This window comes from Megalobrama amblycephala, linkage group LG1 (assembly GCF_018812025.1).
Source record: "Megalobrama amblycephala isolate DHTTF-2021 linkage group LG1, ASM1881202v1, whole genome shotgun sequence".
NCBI classification, from domain to species: Eukaryota; Metazoa; Chordata; class Actinopteri; order Cypriniformes; family Xenocyprididae; genus Megalobrama; species Megalobrama amblycephala.
In genome coordinates, this window is record NC_063044.1 from 36,076,672 (window position 1) to 36,099,980 (window position 23,309).

Sequence of the window (23,309 nt, forward strand, 5' to 3'; positions counted from 1 at the left end):
TTTATATCTCAGAATTCTGACTTGTTATCACGCAATTGCGAGATATAAACTCGCAATTGCGAGTTAAAAAGTCAGAATTCTGAGATAAAAAGTCGCAATTCATCTTTTTTTTTTAGTGGCTTTTTTATTTTTATTTTTTATTTTTTATTTTTTTGGGGCGGAAACGGGCTTCCATAGCATTGTCTTCACCGCATAAAACTAAAATCTATTTCAGTGTGAAATTGTGGGTGTGATTGTAATGAGAGACGGATATCAGTGCCAAGCGAATCCCAGGGTATAGCTATAAAGGATAAGATGATTCATTCTACCAAATACTTCCAGTGCTGAAATATTACTCATACTTGTCAGTTTATTTGTCAAATTAAAATTGTGAGATAAAGCAGATATGTTTTACTTGGTCTAGCATCATACTGTCATACTAATCTGCATTTGAGCGTGTTTAAAGTTTATGCAGTTCTGTGTATTAGTCTGTCGACTGTAAGCTAGATCAAATTATAATATCCTGGCGATATTCTAACATTTCATCAAATCGATCTCGCATTGCGCTGATCCCCTACAATTAGCACATCAGTTTTCTGTGTTCGTTACCTAAGCAATAAGTGCTGTATGCACAAGGACTTTTGACATAACCCGCGCATGCCCATCCAAAAACAAATAGATGGTACACACATTTTGGTGTTCACAGAAAATAGTGTGCTCATCTTCAGGACCTGAACGCTGTCACAGACACGTCAGGCTCCACCTCCCGTCAATACCCACGCACCCAATCGCCGGAATTCTAATCATCGCCACCTGCACATCATCAGCCACTTAATCACCAGCACTATTTAACCCACACTCACACACACACCAGTTGTCCGGTCTCGTTTGTAGTACAGACTCATGTATGCGAACCTCAAGGACTCAACCTGCTACTTACCTGCTACTTACCTGCTACCAGCGATCCCATTCGCTCCGTTGTCTCCAGTTCCCCTCCTGTGTCCCTCCTTCCGTGTGTGTGAGTGTTCCTCGTCAGCCATTCTCCATCTCCTCGACTTCTACCTCCATCTGCAATCACAAGGACAGTATCAAACCTCTATCATCTCATTTGAATTCTCCATCTTCCATTTACTCACCTGCTCATTGCTGTTTCTCAAATAAACCACCATACTTGCTTTTACCTCTGCCTCCGTGCCGTCTGTATCATAACAGAAGACCGGACCTGTAGAACACGGCTAGAGATCAGCATGAGCCAACAAGACCCGTTCCAGGAGCTTGTGAACGCGCTGCGCCGAGCACTCACTCCACCACAACCTCCGTCACCAGCGCCTGCCGCCGCTTCCCCAGTCACTTCTTCATTGCACTTTCCAACCCAGCACGCCAGTCCCATGGCCAGGCCGGCGCCCTACTCAGGATCGGCGGAGGATTGCAGCGGATTCCTCCTGCAATGTGAGCTGGTCCTGGAGATGCAATCGCAACTTTACCCCACTGACACCTCTAAAGTCGCATTTATCATCTCGCAGCTACAAGGTAAAGCTCTCCGTTGGGCAGACGCACTCTGGATTCAAAAGAACCCCGTGGTGAAATCCTATTCAGCCTTCGTCTCTCACTTCCGCGAAGTCTTTGGAAAACCCCTTTCGGATTCATCTGTCGGTGAGAAACTCTATAAATTAGAGCAAGGATCTAACGCTGTGAGTGACTATGCTTTGCAGTTCCGTACCATGGCTTCCAGTAGCGGATGGAATGAACAAGCCCTCATCACTTCCTTCCGCCAGGGGTTAGAACCAAAGTTGCGATTGCATCTCGCTGCATACGAGGATAACATCGGCCTCGAACGCTTCATCCAACTCGCCATCCGTGTGGGCACTCGTATGCAGTCGTGTCTTGAAGAGCACCAGGGCCAGCCACCTCTTCAACCTCTCCTCCGTCGGTCCGAACCCGTCAGCTCCCCAGAACCAGCCAGCGAACCTATGCAAGTTGAAAACTCCCGACTCACCCCTGCAGAACGACAACGCCGGCTGACCCTGAACTTATGCCTCTACTGCGCCTCTCCCGGGCATGTACTCTCCACATGCCCAACACGCCCTCCAAGACCTCTGGTGAGTGCCATCCTTCCCTCTTTAATCCAGATGAAACCACTCACCACCGTTGTAACCCTTACTGCTGCCAATATGTCTGTTCCAGTTGTTGCGCTCCTCGATTCAGGGTCAGCCGGGAACTTCATCTCTGGGTCCCTCTGCCGTCAACTCAAGTTCAAAACCTTGCCTTCGCCTAGTATCTATCAAGCCCACTCCATTACCGGAAAACCCCTAGGCCGCAAAAAGATCACCCGATGTGCTGGTCCTCTGCAACTCCGCATAGGCCTCCTTCATGTCGAGGATATCCATCTGCTGGTTCTGGAGGAATCCACCGCTGACGTGGTTCTAGGGCGCCCGTGGCTCGAACTCCACAGCCCAACCATCTCCTGGCGCACAGGCGAGATCCTGAAGTGGGGCGAACACTGTTTCTTGACCTGCCTCTCCGGGTTTCCTGTTCCTCCATCTCCACGTTCCAAAGAAATCTCCATCTGTACCACTTCCATTGAAAGCCCCATCGAGAAACGATCTATCGACATCCCAGCCTGTTACGCCCCCTTCAGCGATGTCTTTTGCCCACAACGAGCCTCCAAGTTACCTCCACACCGGCCATGGGACTGCGCCATAGATCTGCTACCGGGTGAACCAGTGCCACGGGGAAGGATCTACGCTCTATCTGTGCCGGAGGAGAAGGCCATGGAGGACTACATCGACGAGGCCCTCAAGCAAGGATACATCCGTCCGTCTACTTCACCTGCTGCTTCCAGCTTCTTCTTCGTGGCCAAAAAGGACGGAGGCTTGCGGCCCTGTATTGATTACCGCTCACTCAACAAGATCACCATAAAGTTCCGTTACCCACTTCCCCTCGTCCCAGCGGCCCTGGAACATCTCCGTGGTGCCACTGTGTTCACTAAGCTGGACCTCCGCAGCGCGTACAACCTCATCCGGATACATGAGGGGGACGAGTGGAAGACCGCCTTTGTCACGCCCACTGGCCATTATGAATACCTGGTCATGCCCTATGGACTAGTCAACGCCCCCTCCGTATTCCAGGATTTCATTCATGAGGTGCTCCGGGAGTTTCTCCATAAGTTTGTGCTGGTGTACATCGATGATATCCTCATCTACTCCCGGAGCCTGGCCGAACATCGCCACCACGTTGCGGAGGTCCTCAAGCGCTTACGGCAGTTCCAGCTGTTCCTCAAGGCAGAAAAATGCTCCTTCCACCAGTCGTCCGTCCACTTCCTTGGATACTACATTGACCACAGTGGCATCCGGATGGACGAGGGGAAGGTGGACGCCATCCGGTCCTGGCCCACTCCGACTACCATAAAAGAACTCCAACGCTTCTTAGGCTTCTCCAATTTCTACCGCCGTTTCATCAAGGGCTACAGTTCCATCGTCTACCCACTCACCAACCTTCTACGCCATCAGCCCAAGTCTCTGTCCTGGTCCGAAGAAGCCACACAAGCCTTTGAAGCCCTTAAAGAAGCCTTCACCACCGCTCCCCTCCTCGTCCACCCTGATCCCAACCGCCATTCATCGTAGAGGTAGACGCATCTACCACAGGAGTGGGAGCGGTACTTTCACAGCAGCAGGGGCAACCAAGTAGACTCCATCCATGCGCCTTCTTCTCCCGCAAGCTCAACCCGGCGGAGGTCAACTATGACATCGGTGACCGCGAACTCCTGGCCGTCAAGCTCGCGTTGGAGGAATGGAGGCATTGGCTGGAGGGAGCCAAACACCCCTTCCAAGTTCTAACCGACCATAAAAACCTGGAGTATCTTAAAGCTGCTAAAAGATTAAACCCCCGACAAGCCCGCTGGGCCATGTTCTTTTCAATATTCGATTTCACCATCTCCTATCGTCCCGGCTCCAAGAACCTCAAGGCTGACGCCTTATCCTGTCTCCATGCTCCTGATGAGAAGTCTGAAGCTCCTGAAACCGTCCTCCCAGAAACCATCTTTGTGAGTCCCATCCAATGGTCTGAAGAGACTCTGCCCTCCTCCAATGCCTCCTCCAACACTCCGCTGGGTTGCCCTCAAGGTCTCCAGTACATCACCAGAGCACGACGCACTCAACTCATCCACGCAGCTCACTCATCACTTGGCATTGGTCACCCGGGGGTCAATGGAACCCTCTCGCTGCTTAAAGCACGCTTCTGGTGGCCCAACTTGGCCAGGGATGTCAGAAGGTACGTGCAGGGCTGCAGGGAGTGCGCCATCTCGATGAGCTCTCGTCATCTGCCGGCCGGCAAGCTCCATCCTCTGCCCGTTCCTGAGCGACTATGGTCACACCTGGGAGTTGACTTTGTGACGGATCTCCCACATTCTGATGGTCATACCTGCATACTCGTGCTAGTGGATAGATTCTCCAAGGCCTGCCGGCTGATCCCTCTCCAAGGTCTACCTACCGCTCTCACTACTGCTGAATTAATGTTCAACCACATCTTCCGCTACTATGGAATCCCCGAGGACATTGTATCTGACAGGGGCCCAAAGTTCATCTCCCGAGTCTGGAAGGCCTTTTTGTCGCTCCTGGGTGGGACCGTCAGCCTATCGTCGGGATACCACCCTCAGACGAACAGGCAGACGGAACGGAAAATCCAAGAGATCGGCCGCTTCCTGAGTACCTTCTGCCACGGCCACCAGGACTCCTGGAACCAGTACCTAGGTTGGGCCGAGTACGCCCAGAACTCTCTCCGTCAACCTTCCACCGGATTAATACCTTTTCAATGCGTACTCGGCTACCAACCCCCATTGTTCCCCTGGGACGGGGAACCCTCCAACGTTCCTGCCGTCGACTACTGGTTTCGGGAGAGCGAGAGGGTGTGGGACTCAGCCCACCATCAGTTGCAGAGGGCCCTGCGCAGACGCAGGATGACAGCCGACCTTCGTCGCTCCAAAGCTCCCAACTACCAACCTGGGCAGAAGGTCTGGCTGTCGACAAGGGACATCAGACTGCGTCTGCCATGCAAGAAGCTGAGTCCCCGCTTCATTGGCCCGTTCACCATCCTTCAGCAGATCAACCCCGTCACGTATCGTCTTCAGCTTCCTCCTGAATATAAGATTCATCCCACTTTCCACGTGTCTCTACTCAAACCTCACCACCCTTCTCTCTCTCCTTCCACAGAGCCTGACGTGACAGCCGCCGAGCCCCCCCTTCCACTTCTTCTGGAGGATGGGACTGCTTACGAGGTTCGGGAAATTCTGGACTCCCGGCGCCGTGGTGGTCTCCTGGAATACCTCGTGGACTGGGAGGGCTACGGGCCAGAGGAGCGGTCGTGGGTCCCGCGGAACGACATCCTTGATCCCAACCTGCTACAAGCCTTCCACTCCAGCCACCCGGACAGACCTGCCCCACGCCCTCGAGGTCGGCCACCACAACGTCGGGGTCCTCGGCCCTCAGGAGCGGGCCGTGGGAGGGGGGTACTGTCACAGACACGTCAGGCTCCACCTCCCGTCAATACCCACGCACCCAATTGCCGGAATTCTAATCATCGCCACCTGCACATCATCAGCCACTTAATCACCAGCACTATTTAACCCACACTCACACACACACCAGTTGTCCGGTCTCGTTTGTAGTACAGACTCATGTATGCGAACCTCAAGGACTCAACCTGCTACTTACCTGCTACTTACCTGCTACCAGCGATCCCATTCGCTCCGTTGTCTCCAGTTCCCCTCCTGTGTCCCTCCTTCCGTGTGTGTGAGTGTTCCTATTCCTGTGGCCTATTGTGGCCTTGTCTCTATGTTGCTTGTTATCTCCCTTTCTTGTTCTTTATCCTTCTCTCATCACGTGTTAAGTAATTTCATGCAAATACTGGTGGTGGTATGTTTTCGTATTTTCATCATGCCATTTTCAGCTTCTATAGCCTTATGATTTTCTGGGGCTCATCACAGCCTTGTCTCCATGTTATCTCCCTTTCTTGTTCTTTCTCCTTCTCTTAGTAATTTCACGCAAATACTTGTGGTGGTGTATGTTTGCTGTATTTCTTCATACTATTTTCAGCTTCTATAACCTTATGAATTTTCTGAGGCTTATTGCGGCTTTGTCTCTATGTGGCCTATCGTGGCCTTGTCTCTATGTGGCCTATCTTGGCCTTGTCTCTGTGTGGCCCACCGTGGTCGTGTGGCCGATCGCGGCCTTGTCTCTGTGTGACCTATCGTGGTCGTGTGGCCGATCGCGGCCTTGTCTCTGTGTGACCTATCTTGGTCGTGTGGCCGATCGCGGCTTTGTCTCTGTGTGGCCCTTCATGGTCGTGTGGCCGATCGTGGCCTTGTCTCTGTGTGGCCTATCGTGGTCGTGTGGCCAATCATGGCCTTGTCTCTGTGTGGCCTATCGTGGTCGTGTGGCCGATCGCGGCCTCGTCTCTTTGTGGCCCATCGTGGTCATGTGGCCGATCGCAGCCTTGTCTCTGTGCGGCCCATCGTGGGCAAAACATCTTTGGTCAAGAAACACAGTATGCGTGGAGGCGTGAATAATCACAAATAATGGATGATTCTCACCTGAGAAGACAAAAGAATCAGATAAAGAGCTCTAATGACCTGCATAAATAATGAGCTCTTTCAGTCAGGTAGGCTGTGAAAAAACCCTGTTGATCATGTCTCAGCTCATCATAATGTAAATCAAACATACAGAAAAAACAGCAATACTGTGAAATATTATTACAATTTAAAATAATGGTATTCTATTATTAAAATATAATGCATTTCTATGATACAAAGTGTCTGAACAGTTATGTTACCTCTATGGCATTTCATATAGGCTTTTAGCTTAAAAGCATGCACATTTGGAGAAATATTGAGTAATATATACAGATGAGTAATATTTATTCAATATTTATTGTTATCACTATGAACGCTGGATACTGTGTTTTAATTCATACTTGCAGCCGGAGGGCGCTCTGTGCACTTTTAGTCCACAAATGCCAATGCTAAAGAAGAATAGGCAATCCAGGAAATAACTGAACTAACAGAGGCCAGAGATTGCTAACTATGGCTGCGTCCGAAACCGCCTACTCACTGAGTAGGTACTTAATTTCAATAAGTACTTACTTAACGAGCCTAAAAGAGTAGGTACTAATCTCGTTGAGTATAAGGCTGCGTCCGAAAACTGGAAAATGCTGCCTTCTGAGGACGCATTTCAAGGTAGTAAGGCATCAAGGCACGTCCGAATCCAATGTTAGCTTCACTTCCTCTCTCATGAGATACCTTCCTCAGATCGATTTTTGAAAGAAGCATGGATGTATCCTTAGCTGCCTTTGATATCCCACAATCCTGTGCTTTCCATTCTGTGACAGTTGAGCTAAAGTTGAGTTTGCTGCTCAGTTTGTGTATAAATGTACGATTTTGACCAAAATATTTAAATTTTGATATCATTTATATCGAGAAATTACTACTGTAATAATTAAACATTTGTTTAGTTCTCACCAAAGCTCACGCTATATTGCTGTAGATCATTAAACTGTTAGGCTGCCTCAGAAGTCGAAATTAATTTCGTGAGGTACCTTCATGTACAAATGCTGCCATACAAGTCATTCTCTTATAAGACAGCGAAGGCAGCAAGACAGCTAACTAGGTTTTCTGACGCAGCCCATATGTGATCCGGACATCATCCGCCATGTTGACATTATCATGTGACCTACGATGTTATCACAAGCTCAACAACTTAAAAGATATGAGTGACTGGTTTAATTCACATCTGTAAATATTTTGAAATTGATTAAACTTGCTCATTTTGTGGTCTTGTTGAAGTAACAGCTGCCCATTTATTTTGTGCAGTAGCCTATAACCAAAAAAATTGGGGTTAATTAAGTAGGGTTTTTTTAACCCTACTAATGTGACCCACAGTTTTATCCTTAAAGATATATATAGTGTATAATAATATATATATATATATATATATATATATATATATATATATATATATATATATATATATATATTATTATTATTTTTTTTTTTTTTTTTTTTTTTTTTTATGAAAACCCAAAATCGCAATCTCTTGAATATGCTGTTTCTTTATTTTATATGCATACAATTTTATCCACAAGCAAAAGGGGCTTAAATCTCCTGTTTTCCTTTTTTTGTTGAATTTAACTGTCGTTTCATCCCTTAGGCTTGTAATAAAAAATTTTTAAAAATATATATTTTTGAATTTTTGAATTATTTAGATATTTAACCTTGTCATTGTGCTTTTTTTCTGTTTATATAATCTCATATTATGATGTACATAAACCCTTTTTTTTTTTTGTCATTATGATTGTTCATTGTTAGTTCTGCAATAATAATAAAATAAATAAAGATATGAGTGACAGGTGCACTAACACTTCACAGCACCAGTAACTCGACAACCCTAGAACGGTTTTCCTCAGCATTTGTAATATCTGCACAAAGGAGATGTCGGACAGCTGCTCGAAGATCTCGCCTTTGGAGAAGACTGACGTATTACTACTAAAGATAAGATTACCCCAGAATGAACAGCATTGCTAGACCACCCTAACACTTACAATAATAATAATAAATGCTGACCAATACTTATTTATTTTTTTTTTTTCACTGAACATGATATCTTAGTAAAACAAGCAAAATGTAATGTTTTATCATATGACAGCTATGCATGAATACACACTAGACAAATACAACCAAGGTGAATACTATGAGGGGCCGTACAAGCCATAATTCATTCTGGCACTCTCACACACATACATTCTCCTTTCACATACATACATTTTTACTCTCACACACATACATTCTCCTTTCACATACATACATTTTTACTCTCACACACATACATTCTCCTTTCACATACATACATTTTTACTCTCACACACACACATTCTCCTTTCACACACATACACTTTTACTCTCACACACATACATTCTCCTTTCACACACATACATTCTACTCTCACACACATAAATTCTCCTTTCACACACACATACACGTTTACTCTCACATACATACATTCTCCTTTCACATACATATATTTCTAATCTCACACACACTTACATTCTCCTTTCACACACATACATTGTTCTTTCACATACATACATTTCTACTCTCACATACATACATTTCTACTCCCTCACATAAATATATTCTCCTTTCACACACATACATTTCTACTCTCTCACATACATATATTCTCCTTTCACACACATACATTTCTACTCTCTTACACACTTACATTCTTACATTCTCCTTTCACATTTTCATGTGTAAATTTTGGGTTGTTTTTTGCCCAAGGGCTGGGTAAACATAGGACAGAACACAGGTTGGGCTAATTCTACCCAGCATAAAGGGTTGATTTTATTATTATTATTTTTTTTCTATGATATAGTTTATTTAGTACTTACAGATTAAATTATCTAAACCAGTGGTTCCCAACCTTTTTAGCCTCAAGTACCCCCACAACTCCATCAATAATGCTCAAGTACCCCTTTATCGACACTAAACAAAAATGTGGCGTTTATATTTCAATGCATTTTCATTTTTTTTTCATTTATTTCTTTATTTGAAAGGGGACAATGTACATTAATAAACATTAAAACAATGTAAATGTACCCGAGTTAGCTCAAAAGTGCTAATTTTCATCGGTAGTCCCCCAGCCAGATTTAAACAAGGCAACCTTTAAAAATAATCACAAGTACAAAATCACACAAAAAAATAAAAAATAAAATTTACAACACATTATGGTTAATAAATACAATTCATATAAAAATGATATAATATTTAAATACACACATAAAAGCATTAGTGCCCACAAGTTTGGCTCTCTACAAGCCATTTTTTTGCATTCTTTTTGAATGAAAAGAATGACAAAGACTCTCTAATGGTTGCCGGCACTGTTCCATTGCTGAACTGCTCTTACGGAGAAGACAGCCTGACCAAAAGCTGTTTTTCTCCGGGGTATGATGCAGTCTTCCCTCACTGCCCCTCTAGTTACCCTAACCTCACTGGATCTAAAATGTATAAAATCACATAGTGGAGGAGGTGCTAAGCCATATCTAATTTTATAAATTAAACAAATGTTTTTAAATTTAATTAGATTATCCCAGGTAAGTAACTGATATTTCCTCAAAATACTACAGTGGTGGTAGTGGTATGGTTTTTTATCCAGTATTTTTAATGCTTGTTTGTATAATCTTTCTAATGTTTTTATTGTTGTAGAGTGAGTATTGGACCAGCTTATTAAGCAATATGTTATGTGGGATAAAATCATGGAAAAGAAATATAATTTAGCAGCTTCTGTTGACATGAAATCTCTAATAAATCTAAAATTTGCTAAACTGAACTTAATCCTATTACTAACTTTTTTAATGTGAGTTTTGAAATTGAGATTTGAATCTATATATAATCCTAAATATTTATATTCTGTGACGACCTGTAACCTTTCTCCAGATATAAAAATTTCAGGTTCTATATTTATATTGTTTTTAGAAAAAAACATGGTAACTGTTTTAGATATATTCAATTGCAGACAGGATTGTTCAAGCCAGATTGAAATCGATGACATGGCCTCAGTTAGTTTAGAGGCAACTTCCTCTGCAGATTTTCCATAGGCCAAAATAACTGTGTCGTCTGCATACATCAAAGTGTCACAGTTCTTACACAAAGATGGTAACTCGTTAATGTATAAACTAAAAAGAATTGGACCTAAAATTGAACCCTGTGGAACACCAGTTGATAATAGTAAAGGGGTAGAATTATATTGGTCAATTCTTACACTTTGTGAACGAGATAAAAGATATGAGTTAATAAGACTAATATATTTTGAAGAAAAATTAAATGCATGAAGTTTGTGCAGTAAAACTGAATGGTTAACTGTATCGAATGCTTTACGAAGATCTAAAAATATTCCTCCCACTATCCCTCCTTTGTCTATATTTGATTTAACCTTTTCCAGAAAATAACATGTTGCTGTCTCTGTAGAATGATAAGCCCTAAATCCAAACTGCATTGAGTGCTTCGAGCTTCGTTTACGCTTCGGAGCGAGTTTATCCTAAATCCTTCTCTTTATTCCTATTCACATAATATAACTTTCTTATTTTTCACTAGATTACTTAACCTATTGCATAGTATTACTAAACGGAACGATTTATTACTAGCAATCCACCAGCGTAATCACCTAGTGTTAGCCATAGCCTGCTAGCTACCGTCTACTTTCATCAAACACACGGTCAGTCATGTCCGACGATTATCATGTGTATTAAATGCAACATGTACAGCTTAGCTCTTTCTGTCAGCAGTGAGCCTTACACATGTGATAAATGCAGGGATATTGTCAGGCTGACAGAGAGAATCTCAGAATTAGAGACACGCATCCAAACTTTAATTGAGGATAGTGAGAATGAAAGGGCCTTAGATACTGCTTTGGATGCGACTAGCCTAGTAAACACTGCACATTCGGTTCCGGTTGTAGAAGCCACGCAGCAGGCTAACTGGGTGACTGTGAGGCGGCATAATGGCAAGAACAAACACCACTCTTCCGTTCCGATTAGAACATCAAACAGGTTCTCCCCACTCAGTGACGCACCCACTGAGAATCCTGTTGAAAGTGCCCTAGTTATTGGCGATTCTATTACACGGAACGTGAAAATAGAGACACCAGCCACCATAGTCACATGTTTGCCGGGGGCCAGAGCACCTGACATCAAAGCAAATTTAAAAGTGCTGGCTAATGCTAAACGTAAATATTCTAAAATCATTATCCACGTCGGCACAAATGATGTTCGACTTTGCCAGTCGGAGATCACTAAAATTAACATTAAAGAGGTGTGTGAACTCGCAAATTCAATGTCAGCAGAAGTAATTTGTTCTGGCCCTCTTCCTGTTCGTCAGAGTGATGAGATAGTTAGCAGGTTATCATCACTCAATGGCTGGCTGTCTAAGTGGTGTCCGCAGAATAATATAGGTTTCATAGACAATTGGAAAAGCTTTTGGGGCAGACCTGATCTGTTGAAAAGAGATGGTATTCATCCCTCCCGGGATGGTGCTGCTCTTCTATCTAGAGATTTGGCAAATAGTCTTAAAGCTGAAACATGACAAACCAGGGCCCAGATCAGGACGCAGACAAACTGGCTAAACCGACCGTCTGCTAGCCGCCTCACGTCACAGAACTCAAATAATTCACAGCACATAGAAACTCTTTCACTTAGATATTATCACATAGAGACTGTGTCTGTACCTCGAACTAGTAAATACAAAAAACTTCCGAAACCTTTTAAGGGTAAAAATTTAATTGATGTTCAAAAAATGAAAATCACAGATAAATCAGATAAACAAATGATAAAGCTTGGGTTACTGAATATTAGATCTATTTCTTCAAAAGCACTTATTGTAAATGAAATTATCACAGACAATAAACTAGACTTGCTGTGTTTGACAGAAACCTGGCTAAAACCAGACGATTACATTACTTTAAATGAATCTAGTCCTCAAGGTTATGATTATCGACACAATCCTTGACAGAAAGGCAAAGGGGGAGGTGTTGCTGTAATTTATAGTAATATATTCAGAATCATTCAAAAGAATTTCAAATATAATTCCTTTGAAGTGATGGTGCTTTATGTAACATTATGTAAGTTGACATTTGTGCTGGCTACTGTATACAGGCCACCAGGGCACCATAATGACTTTATCAAAGAATTTGCTGATTTTATATCAGAGTTAGTACTGGCTGCGGATAAAGTCCTTGTTGTTGGTGATTTTAATATCCATGTAGATAATAATAAAGACGCATTTGGATTGGCATTTGCAGACATTTTAAACTCTATTGGAGTTAGACAACACGTGTCAGGACCAAAACTATATTGGCATTAGTGGAATTGCTTTGGCATGGTTCAAATCGTACTTATCTGACCGTTATCAGTCTGTAGTAGTTAATGAAGAGATGTCGTATCGATCACAGGTTCAATATGGAGTACCACAAGGCTCAGTACTAGGACCGTTGCTTTTCACTCTGTACATGCTGCCCTTAGGAGAGATAATTAGGAAGCATGGTGTTAGTTTTCACTGCTACGCTGACGATACTCAGCTCTATATTTCCTCGCGCCCTGACGAAACCTACAAATTCACAAAACTAACAGAATGCATAGCTGACATTAAAAACTGGATGACAAGAAATTTCTTATTATTAAATTCAGAAAAAACTGATATCCTAATCTTTGGACCAAAAACTTCCTCACGAAAAAACCTTGAATACTCTCTAACACTTGACGGGTGCTCCATTAAACCTTCGTCCTCAGTTAAGAACTTGGGTGTGCTCTTCGATACCAATCTTTCATTTGAAAGTCATGTTTCTAGTATCTGTAAAACCGCTTTCTTCCATCTAAAAAATATATCTAAATTACGACATATGCTCTCAATGACAAATGCGGAACAGTTGGTTCATGCATTCATGACCTCAAGACTAGATTATTGTAACGCTCTACTGGGTGGTTGTTCTGCTCGGCTTTTAAACAGACTACAGTTGGTCCAAAATGCGGCAGCTAGAGTTCTTACTAGAACCAGAAAGTATGACCATATTAGCCCAGTTCTGTCAACATTACATTGGCTCCCTATTAAACATCGTATAGATTTTAAAATCTTGCTACTTACTTATAAAGCTCTAAATGGTTTAGCTCCCCAGTACCTAAGTGAGCTCTTAATGCATTATAGTCCTTCACGTTTATTGCGATCTCAGAATTCAGGCCAGTTGATAATACCCAGAATATCAAAATCAACTGAAGGCGGCAGATCCTTTTCCTATTTAGCACCTAAACTCTGGAACAATCTTCCTAGCATTGTTCGGGAAGCAGACACACTCTGACAGTTTAAATCTAGACTAAAAACAGATCTCTTTGCTCTTGCATACACATAACACATTATCAATACATTTACATTTTTCAAATCCGTTAAAGGATTGTTACGCTGCAATAATTAGGTCGGCCGGAACCGAGAACATTTCCTATAACACTAGATATACCTGTACATCAGAATAAGAATGGCACCTACGCTAATATCTGTCTCTCTGCTTATCCTGAGGTTTTCCGGGTGCTGGATCCAGGCCGTATCCAGATCAGATGGAGAACCTGTGTCTGGACCTGACTACAACGTAGCCCAGGAGACAATGGGCCTACAGATCCAGTTCTGGCTGCATCTATAATTCAGATTTTTAATCCCCGTATCCGCTTACATATATTTATATATAATCTATTTTTAATCTCTATAATAAAAATGTATAATTCAGATTTTGATCTCCATATCCATTTACATATATTATATATATCTTCCAAGGGGTTTTTTCCCTCCTAGGACTTTTTTCCCAGTGTTAGCACGCTGGGTTTTTCTCCTAGGGGTTTTTTTCCACCCCAGTTGAAGTGAACACTTTCTGTTTTTATGTTTAACTGTCACTGCAAATTCCTTAATTTTTGTTTGTAAGCATTCAGTAAATTTCTGACTAATTATTTCCAATTCATTGTCCAATAATAGAGTGTCCCAGTTCATATTTCTTATTGCAGAGTAAAATTGATCCTGTTTGCTCCTTGGAATGCCAATGAACTCCTTTTTTCCGGAATAAGCTGCAAATCGCTTACTGGTTAATTTTCTTGTTATAAGCACCATGTTATGATCTGAAAGACCAGTTAACATATTGTACGATTTTGTAATCCGTTCCGGGTGATTGGCCCCGGACCGTCCAGGCCCAAGTGCCGCATAGAAGCATCACCAAGCTCAGAGCTGACAATGGCAGCTGCAGGTGCACTCTCTGCGGACGCAAATTGCTGCAGATCCAGCACACCATCTGCGCAAGAGCCAACCCCACCGGACCATCTCAGCTCGGCGCCTGGGAGCACCGCCGCCAAAGACGCACTGGAGCCACAAGTAGGCGCATTAGGAAGGTTTGCTCTGTTTGTTCGGCCAGTTGGACCAGGGCACTGATGGATGTCACCCGACAAAAGTAGGCAAATGCATATTATCATGGCATTGTTTGTTGATTTCTTACAAAGAGTTTCTTTGCGTTTTCTTCTTTGATGGTAACGATTTGAAATTGCAAGTGTAACAGCCAAGGTGTACTCTCCGTACCCAAAGACGCCATTGATCTTGTTTGTTTGCTCATTCCAATACGCCTCCTTGTCATACCAGTTGTTTAAGATGGTATTACAAATTGTGCCCTTAGTATGAAAGATTTCAACCGGCAGTGTAAACTTTACAAAAAGTGTGTAAAGTAGTAGAGCAACCAGCACGCCTGAGCAGCCTACCGCCATCTTGCCAATCAAGTGCTCTGAAGATGCAGTTGTAACAATTACGTAATTTACCAATGAACCAGTTTTATTGATTACAATTCAGACTTGAAGATATTGGGAAATTTTAAATAAGAAACACAGTGTAATTGGACATTCCAGCACTTCAGATGTTATTTTGAATATGATGACAAAAAAAAAAAAATTATTCATCCTTCAGAGATTGTCCCCATTTGTAAAACTGAAAGTTTCAAGATGTAGGAAATCCAACATTTGATTGAAAACAAACACTTTTATTTAAAAATAAAGACACGAAAAATAGGCTGCCACTATAACCAGTAGATGGCGGTAGATAAGCACTTATTGGCTTATAAAGTTAAGCACTTTATGCACTAAAGTAGGAAAAGTCAAAGTCTTTCAAATCTTTAAATTACAATGTGTCAACTACGCTTTTTATGAGAGGATTTGTGAGCATAGGACTTATTAAACTGGCACTAAAAAGAAACTTATTCAGTGTTTTGATGGATATTGAGCTGAGTTTAACAACAATTCTGATTGGCCATTATTTTCAATAGTAAAGCATGTGCTTGGCTTCAATACTCAATGCTGTAAAATCATGTTGTAAATATACACATTTGCAGCGATTAACGCGCCAGGTTGGGGTGAAGCTGGGGCGACTGACTGCACTCAGCAAGTCTATTACACTTAAGCGACAGGGGACATTAAAACGCTCAATGTACTAAGTGATATTAACAGACCAAACTTAGTAGCTAAACATCATACTAATAAAGTCTACTACAGAAAAGCAGTTCAGCCCAGAATTAGAATTTTCCTCCCATAGAATATGGCTTATTGTACTAAGACAGTGATATTAAATGACCAAACCAAGTAAACATCATACTAATATACCATACATGTACAGCAAAGCAGATGAGCCCAAAATATAATCGCAATTCGTTTAATTACACGTTTTCCTCCCATAGAAAACCATTATAAAGAAAAAGCTTAACGTCGCTTAATGTAGCCTACTAAGTGATCAAAGATCAAATTCTGCACAAAACAATTATTCTATATAGTATTCTTTATTAGTATAGTGTTGACTAAGTTTGGTCTTTTAATGTCACTGTCTTTATTTAATTTAATCCATTAATCCTCGTTTATGGGAGGAAAATGCTTAACGTAATTAAACGTGTTGCGTTCATATTCTAGGCTCATCTGCTTTTCTGTACAAGTTATGTGTTTTAGAATGTCCCAGCGACAGGAATGAACAAACCAAACAAAATCTAAATCTTTTGCGTACCCCCAGTTGGGAATGACTGATCTAAACATGTGTAAAATACTCCACACAACCACTGGTTTATGACAGTTTTATTTTCGATACAGTTCTTACAGCTTATTTTATATAGATTTTACCATGCCTAAAAATATATTTAACAAACATTAGAAGTAGCCTATTAGAAGTAAAAATGATACATTTAGGTCTAAAAGTTATTCATGTGTAATCAAAAGTCGCGTCCTGTTTCCACCGTAACGATGCTGCTTCTCCTGCCGTTGATGGGCTCGCATTCGGCGGCGGAACTCATTTCAGACCACCGCCCTCCGTCTCACTCGTAGCCGAAAGATGCTTTGGCTGCTTCCATAACCTGCCCATAAACAATCAGTGCACAGTTCTGAGAACATATTTCAATATCCAAAGTATTTATATTCAGTATATTTGGGAATAAATTGATAATTTTACGCAAGGCATCAAGTGTTTCCTTCATCCGAAAGACGGATGCGATACTCGTTAACTGACATGGCATCCCTGTAGTTTGCTTTGCATTAAATAAAATGATTTACAGCACAGCAACGATTTTATAGAAGAAATAAAACATACACAAACCTGTATTTTATAGATAAAATGCATCAAGTAGGCGAGGCAGGGCAACGCTGAGAAGCTGAACATCACGTGATGATCGCGCCTGACCTGCCTTCCGTTTCCATCATACTCCTTCCGTTTCCATCATACTCTCTCTCACACACATACATTCTACTCTCACACACACATATTTTCTTCAGACATGCATGTGTGAGAGTAGAATATGTATGTATGTGAGAGGAGAATATATATATGTATGTGAAAGGAGAATGTATGTGAGAGGAGAATATATATGTATGTGAGAGTAGAATGTATGTGTGTGAGAGGAGAATATATATGTATGTGAGAGTAGAATGTATGTGTGTGAGAGGAGAATATATATGTATGTGAGAGTAGAATGTATGTGTGTGAGATGAGAATATATATGTAAAAGGAGAATGTATGTATGTGAGAGGAGAATGTATGTGTGTGAGAGGAGAATATATATGTATGTAAAAGGAGAATGTATGTATGTGAGAGGAGAATGTATGTGTGTGAGAGTGCCAGAATGAATTTTGGCTTGATTGGCTCTTCATAGAATAACATCTCAATTTACAGTCAAGCAATGAATTAATGCATGAATTAATAAAATAAATATATTTTATTTACGGACAATAGGAAACATAAATGAGTTATAGAATGAATAAAAGTAACAATCACAATAAATAAATACATATACAAGTCAACAACACATGAAACAAAGCTTTATTCAAACTTATTGTTCTTACAATCACATAATTTCAGCCCTGCTGCCATCTCAACACAGCTGTGCCAATTCTGCAGCTTTATTCTGATGAAGCAGCTGATGAACACCTTCGCCTGCCTTTGCCATCTATAATGTCTCTCATTGCTGCTCCTCTCAATGTGGATGTCTTTGATCCAGAGGATGAGGAAGATGATGATGGACCCCTGAAGCTCACAACCTTGAAGCAGGAGTGGGAGAAGATGTGCGGGACAATCTGGCTGCTGCTTTGTCTGCTCCAAACATTCATGAGCTCTCCATCAGCATGACTGACTAAACAGATTAAAACATTTTAAAATTCATTCATGTCAGCATTCAGTTTCTTGCCATATTTCATTCAACATTTTTACAATTACATGCCTTTTTTTTTTTTTTTTTCAGCTTTATTATTGTAGTGGTGTAGTGGGCTAAAGGTAAGCAGAATGTTGCTGGTTCGATCTCCGCAGCCGTCACTGTCCTTAATCAAGACACTTTATGGTAACGCTTTAGATTACAGCCCGGAAAGAACTGCTTAATTACAATGAATTTACAGCATAACTTTCAATAATTATAGTGTAACTATACAGTAAGTATGTGTAAGTATAGGGGAACAATATGTAAAGTATTGGGAATAAAGGGGTAACAACCAGGAAAATAACAAATTATTTATACTGTAAATATTTTATAACTAAGGGGTACGTATGATATGTAACTAAGGGGTAAATATGACATTACGGGCCGTAAATTAAAGTGGAGCTTTTTACACTCTTATTTCATGTAGTTACAGGGTAAATATGACATTACGGGCCGTAAATGAAAGTGGCGCTTGTTACCCTCTTATTTCATGTAGTTACAGGGTAAGTAATTAATAAAATGCAAACAATCTGATATCACTGACTCCGAAACCTTTATTTGAAAAACAACTTTATTAAAAACAGGTCTACAACACTTATTATTCATTTTTTTAAATCAACTTTTCATTTCCTGACGGAAAGTAACAAGTTTTGTCCATTTTTTGGTTGTTGTTGTTTCTCGCTTGGCTTCCTCCTGCTCTTGTTTCTCAGCTGATGAATCTTAAGAAGGAGACTCATTGCTGTTCTGTATTATAAGAAAATACAGTACACCCCGAAATTTTCTCATGGTTTAGGCTACTCATCTTTTTGCTTCCGACCAACTATCACCAGCGCCTGCATGAGAGTCGACTTTGCGTTTGACGAAGTATATTAATGAGCAACGTGAAGCTTTCATGATGTTCTCATGGGAGATTCATGTGAAACTCACGCGAGAACTGCCGTCTCTGTTATTCTGTCTTGTTTGTTTATCATTCTCATTATCTGTTATTCTGTGTATTTTGTTGTGAGCATTACTAAAAAAAATAAATAAATAAAAAAAAACCTGACGGCATCCAACATCTGCGTGAGTTTCTTGGCACGCTTACGTCACGCTTCAAGTAACGTCAAGCATGAACTCTCAACCCTCGCATGCACGCGCAGTAGACAGTTGGTCGAAAGTTTTAAAAAATATTCAAATATTTGGTATTTTTCTTACAAATACGTATCGTTTCACTTCAGAAGACATCGATTCATCCATTAGGGTCGTATGGATTACTGTAGTTATTGCTGTATGTGCTGTTTGATGCTTCGACTTTTAGGAACACGTGAGCTTGCATTATAAAGCGTTCCCAGAAGATTTATTTTTTGTCCTAAAATCCTTTTTGTGTTATGAAATAAGAGGGTAACAAGCTCCACTTTAATTTACGGCCCGTAATGTCGTACTTACCCTGTAACTACATGAAACAAGAGGGTAACAAGCTCCACTTTAATTTACGGCCCGTAATGTTATATTTACCCTGTAACTACATGAAACAAGAGGGTAACAAGCTCCACTTTAATTTACGGCCCGTAATGTCATACTTACCCCTTAGTTATATGTCATACGTACCCCTTATAAAATATTTACAGTATAAATAATTTGTTATTTTCCTGGTTGTTACCCCTTTATTCCCAATACTTTACATATTGTTCCCCTATACTTACACATGCTTACTGTATAGTTACACTATAATTATTGAAAGTTACGCTGTAAATTTGTTGTAATTACTTAGTACTTTCCGGGCTGTAATCTAAAGCGTTACCCACTTTACTCCAGGTTACTCCATGGGGATCATCCCTGTAATAAGAGCACTGTATGTCAGTTTTGATAAAAGCATCTGCCAAAAGCAAACCTGTAAATAAATGTAAATGTGATTTTTGTAAATCCTTTTTTGTTAGTGTCTTGGGCACAAACACTCAATAAAGATGATTATTTCTTAAAGTTTACTTTTTCAAGATACTACCATAATATAAATGCATACATACAGTTTCTATTTGGGGGCTAGTTCACCCAAACATATAAATTCAGTCATTATTCTGGTTTCTTTTCCCCACAAATGCCGCCATCACCTTGCCTTGCAGGCAAACATACCGACATCAAGAATCAGAAGTGCTGTAATAACTTTGTTTGAAATTACAGTAATTAAAATAAACTACAAGTTAATATTTAAATAGATTTGTATTTATTTCTGTAGTATACTCACTCAAAGCCTTTGATGCCATCATTCCTTCATCAGCCTCTCTCCACCGGATAAACACACGTGATCACCTGTCCCTGTAACATCCGTACAAGACTCAAGTTTCCTCTGAGATTTATGTGCTCAATACTACATTTACATGTTGATGATGAGTTAACTCACTTTTTATCCAACACAAATGATCCTTAATTTACCAACAGTTAGTGTTGTAGTCAAGACCACCTAAACCGAGACCAAGACAAGACCAAGACTTTGAAGGGTCGAGACCAAGTCAAGACCAAGACCAAGACAAGCCGAGACCGAGTCAAGACCAAGACCAGTGCAAGTCCCCACACTGCATGACACACTTATGATAAAATGAGGAATATGCATACTATTGGCACTTCTCTTGTGTGTGTGGGTGTGTAAGAGAGAAGTTTTGATAAAATAATCAAAAGGCATTGCAGTTATGTGGGAATTTATCTTTTTCTTCTATAAGCAAATAAATGCGAACAAACACTTAAGAGCTGAAATTAACTTAACCATTTATTCAGAACTCCTTTTCCATGGTTTGCCATCCACCTAACACAATGCAGGTGTTTCAGCCATAAAATTACAAAAATTGTAATTGGGAGAACCTTAAACATTGATGACATTATATGCCAAACCTGAATGAACTGCAGTGGCAAAACACTCCTAACAAGCTCGCCACCAAGGATAAACATAAAGCTATAGTTAACGAAAAAAAAAAAAAATCAAATATGATCAATGGGAAATTTGTTTAAAGTAGTGTTTGGTTACATTTAAGAAAAATTAGAGACTGCAACATTTTGTGACCCAAACGTGCACGATGGGGTCTCATTATAATGCCCCCTCTACTGAAAACCCTCTCCACTGGTGCAGAGGAGGCAGGGACCGACAGCACCTTCATGGCCAGATTGTGGAGTTGAGGGTATCTGTCATGGTTTTTGGCCCAGAAGGAGAGTGCATTGTCAGTGTCAGTATCTGTATCATGGATGACGTCAAAGTATTTGCTTATCTGTGTTTCAATACTTGAATCCTGGGTTGTTGAGCTGCGCTTCTTGTGAGCCTTGTAGCGGGACAGAAGATGCGGGAATTTGACTGGTGGCGAATCACTGGGTGGATCCACATTCATGGCCTCTGAGTCAGTTGCTTCTCCTTCACTGCTTATTTTCTCCACCTCTGAGATCAAAGTGTCTGAGAAGCAAAAACATAATAAATTGGTTAGATGTAAAGAGATAGAATGTCTGCACATATCAGAGAGTTACATTTATACTTTTAGGACAAATTTAAAAATAATTTAAGAATGATTTTTAGACAAGTCTTTATTTCTTATTTAAATGAGCATTATGTGTTAATACAAACTTAAAGGGATAGTTCACCCAAAAATGAAAATTTGATGTTTATCTGCTTACCCCCAGCGCATCCAAGATGTAGGTGTCTTTGTTTCTTCAGTAGAACACAATTGATGATTTTTAACTGCAACCGCTGCCGTCTGTCAGTGGTATAATGCAAGTCACCGGGAACTTGGACTATAAGAGTAAATAAAACACGACAGACAAATCCAAATTAAACCCTGTGGCTCGTGACGTCACATTGATGTCCTTAGACACGAAACGATCGGTTTGTGCGAGAAACCGAACAGTATTTATATCATTTTTTACCTCTAATACACCACTATGTCCAACGGCATTCATCACTCGATTCGTGAGGTCTGATCGCGCTCTGACAACGGCAGTGATGTCTCGCGCATAGACTCCAATGAGTGCCAGACATCACTGCCGTTGTCAGAGCGCGATCAGACCTCACGAATCGAGTTCCCGCTGACTTGCATTATACCATTGACAGACGGCAGCGGTTGGAGTTAAAAATCATCAATTGTGTTCTACTGAAGAAACAGACACCTACATCTTGGATGCACTGGGGGTAAGCAGATAAACATCAAATTTTCATTTTTGGGTGAACTATCCCTTTAAGCACAGGGTCTTTGTTCCAGTGCAGACTCAGAGGTCAGTTTTAGGTAGGAATATGGCAGGTTAATAAGATTAGTAAGATTTAGAAAGAAGTTACTTAAATTATTCTAGTATGACCAGTATATTTATTTAGGTCAGATATAGTATACTGTAATACATCTAAATGTTGCCTTACTTTTTTACTTAAGTATATAGGCAAGTACTAGACTTTTCTTGGATTTATCTCTACAGGTGACCATGACAGGCAATTAGTCAGGTTGTTTTATGACAAAAATAAACCGTTAAAAATTAAAACCCCATGAATTAAACTTTAAGGCCTTTCAAGGACTACTATTTAAAAAAATGTATGACATTTTAAGATTTGAAGAGTTCAGATGCAAAACCCTCTAAATCCATCAGACTTCTTTTCTTTTAAATGAGCATTTTTTACCAGGCTTTTACAATCAAGTTCAGGAGTTTCATTTTAAAGGTAATGATAAGGTTATTAGCTAGTGAATAAAATAACTTTTTTTTCAAAAATGTCACTCTAGACAATTTATTGGTTTTTAACGAGTTAGATTTTCTTTTGCGTCAAAACCAGCTAAATCCACTTGTGCTTATTTTGCAAAAACCTAGAAATCCACCTATTTGGGGCAAGACATAGTAAATAGTTGAAAAATCACTAAAGATGCAACTAGAAACCCTGAAAAAGATGATAGCACAATCATTTTAACTAAACAGTAGACAAACCTCTTTACACAGGGATCTAACACGTCTCTTCTATTCAGCCTCCACTTTTTGCCTCCTCTGTTTACATGGCACAGTTTCCATATGAGACAGAAGAATAGCATCTTGTTTGACTTTGTCTTTGTCGAAATAGAGCTGTT

At 40.9% G+C, this 23,309-nt stretch overlaps 2 protein-coding genes across 3 annotated transcripts in view; one reads left to right on the forward strand and one right to left on the reverse strand.

The window, feature by feature from the left end:
- Positions 1 to 23,309, forward strand: part of LOC125245430 — a 1,350,402-nt gene that overhangs the window by 971,340 nt on the left and 355,753 nt on the right.
- The window catches only part of LOC125245657, a 31,670-nt gene continuing 28,842 nt past the window's right edge, over positions 20,482 to 23,309 (reverse strand). For both annotated transcript variants that reach the window (XM_048156346.1, XM_048156356.1), the window contains one exon: positions 20,482 to 21,667. The gene's annotated coding sequence lies outside the window, so the exon portion shown is untranslated. The remainder of the gene's footprint in view (positions 21,668 to 23,309) is intronic.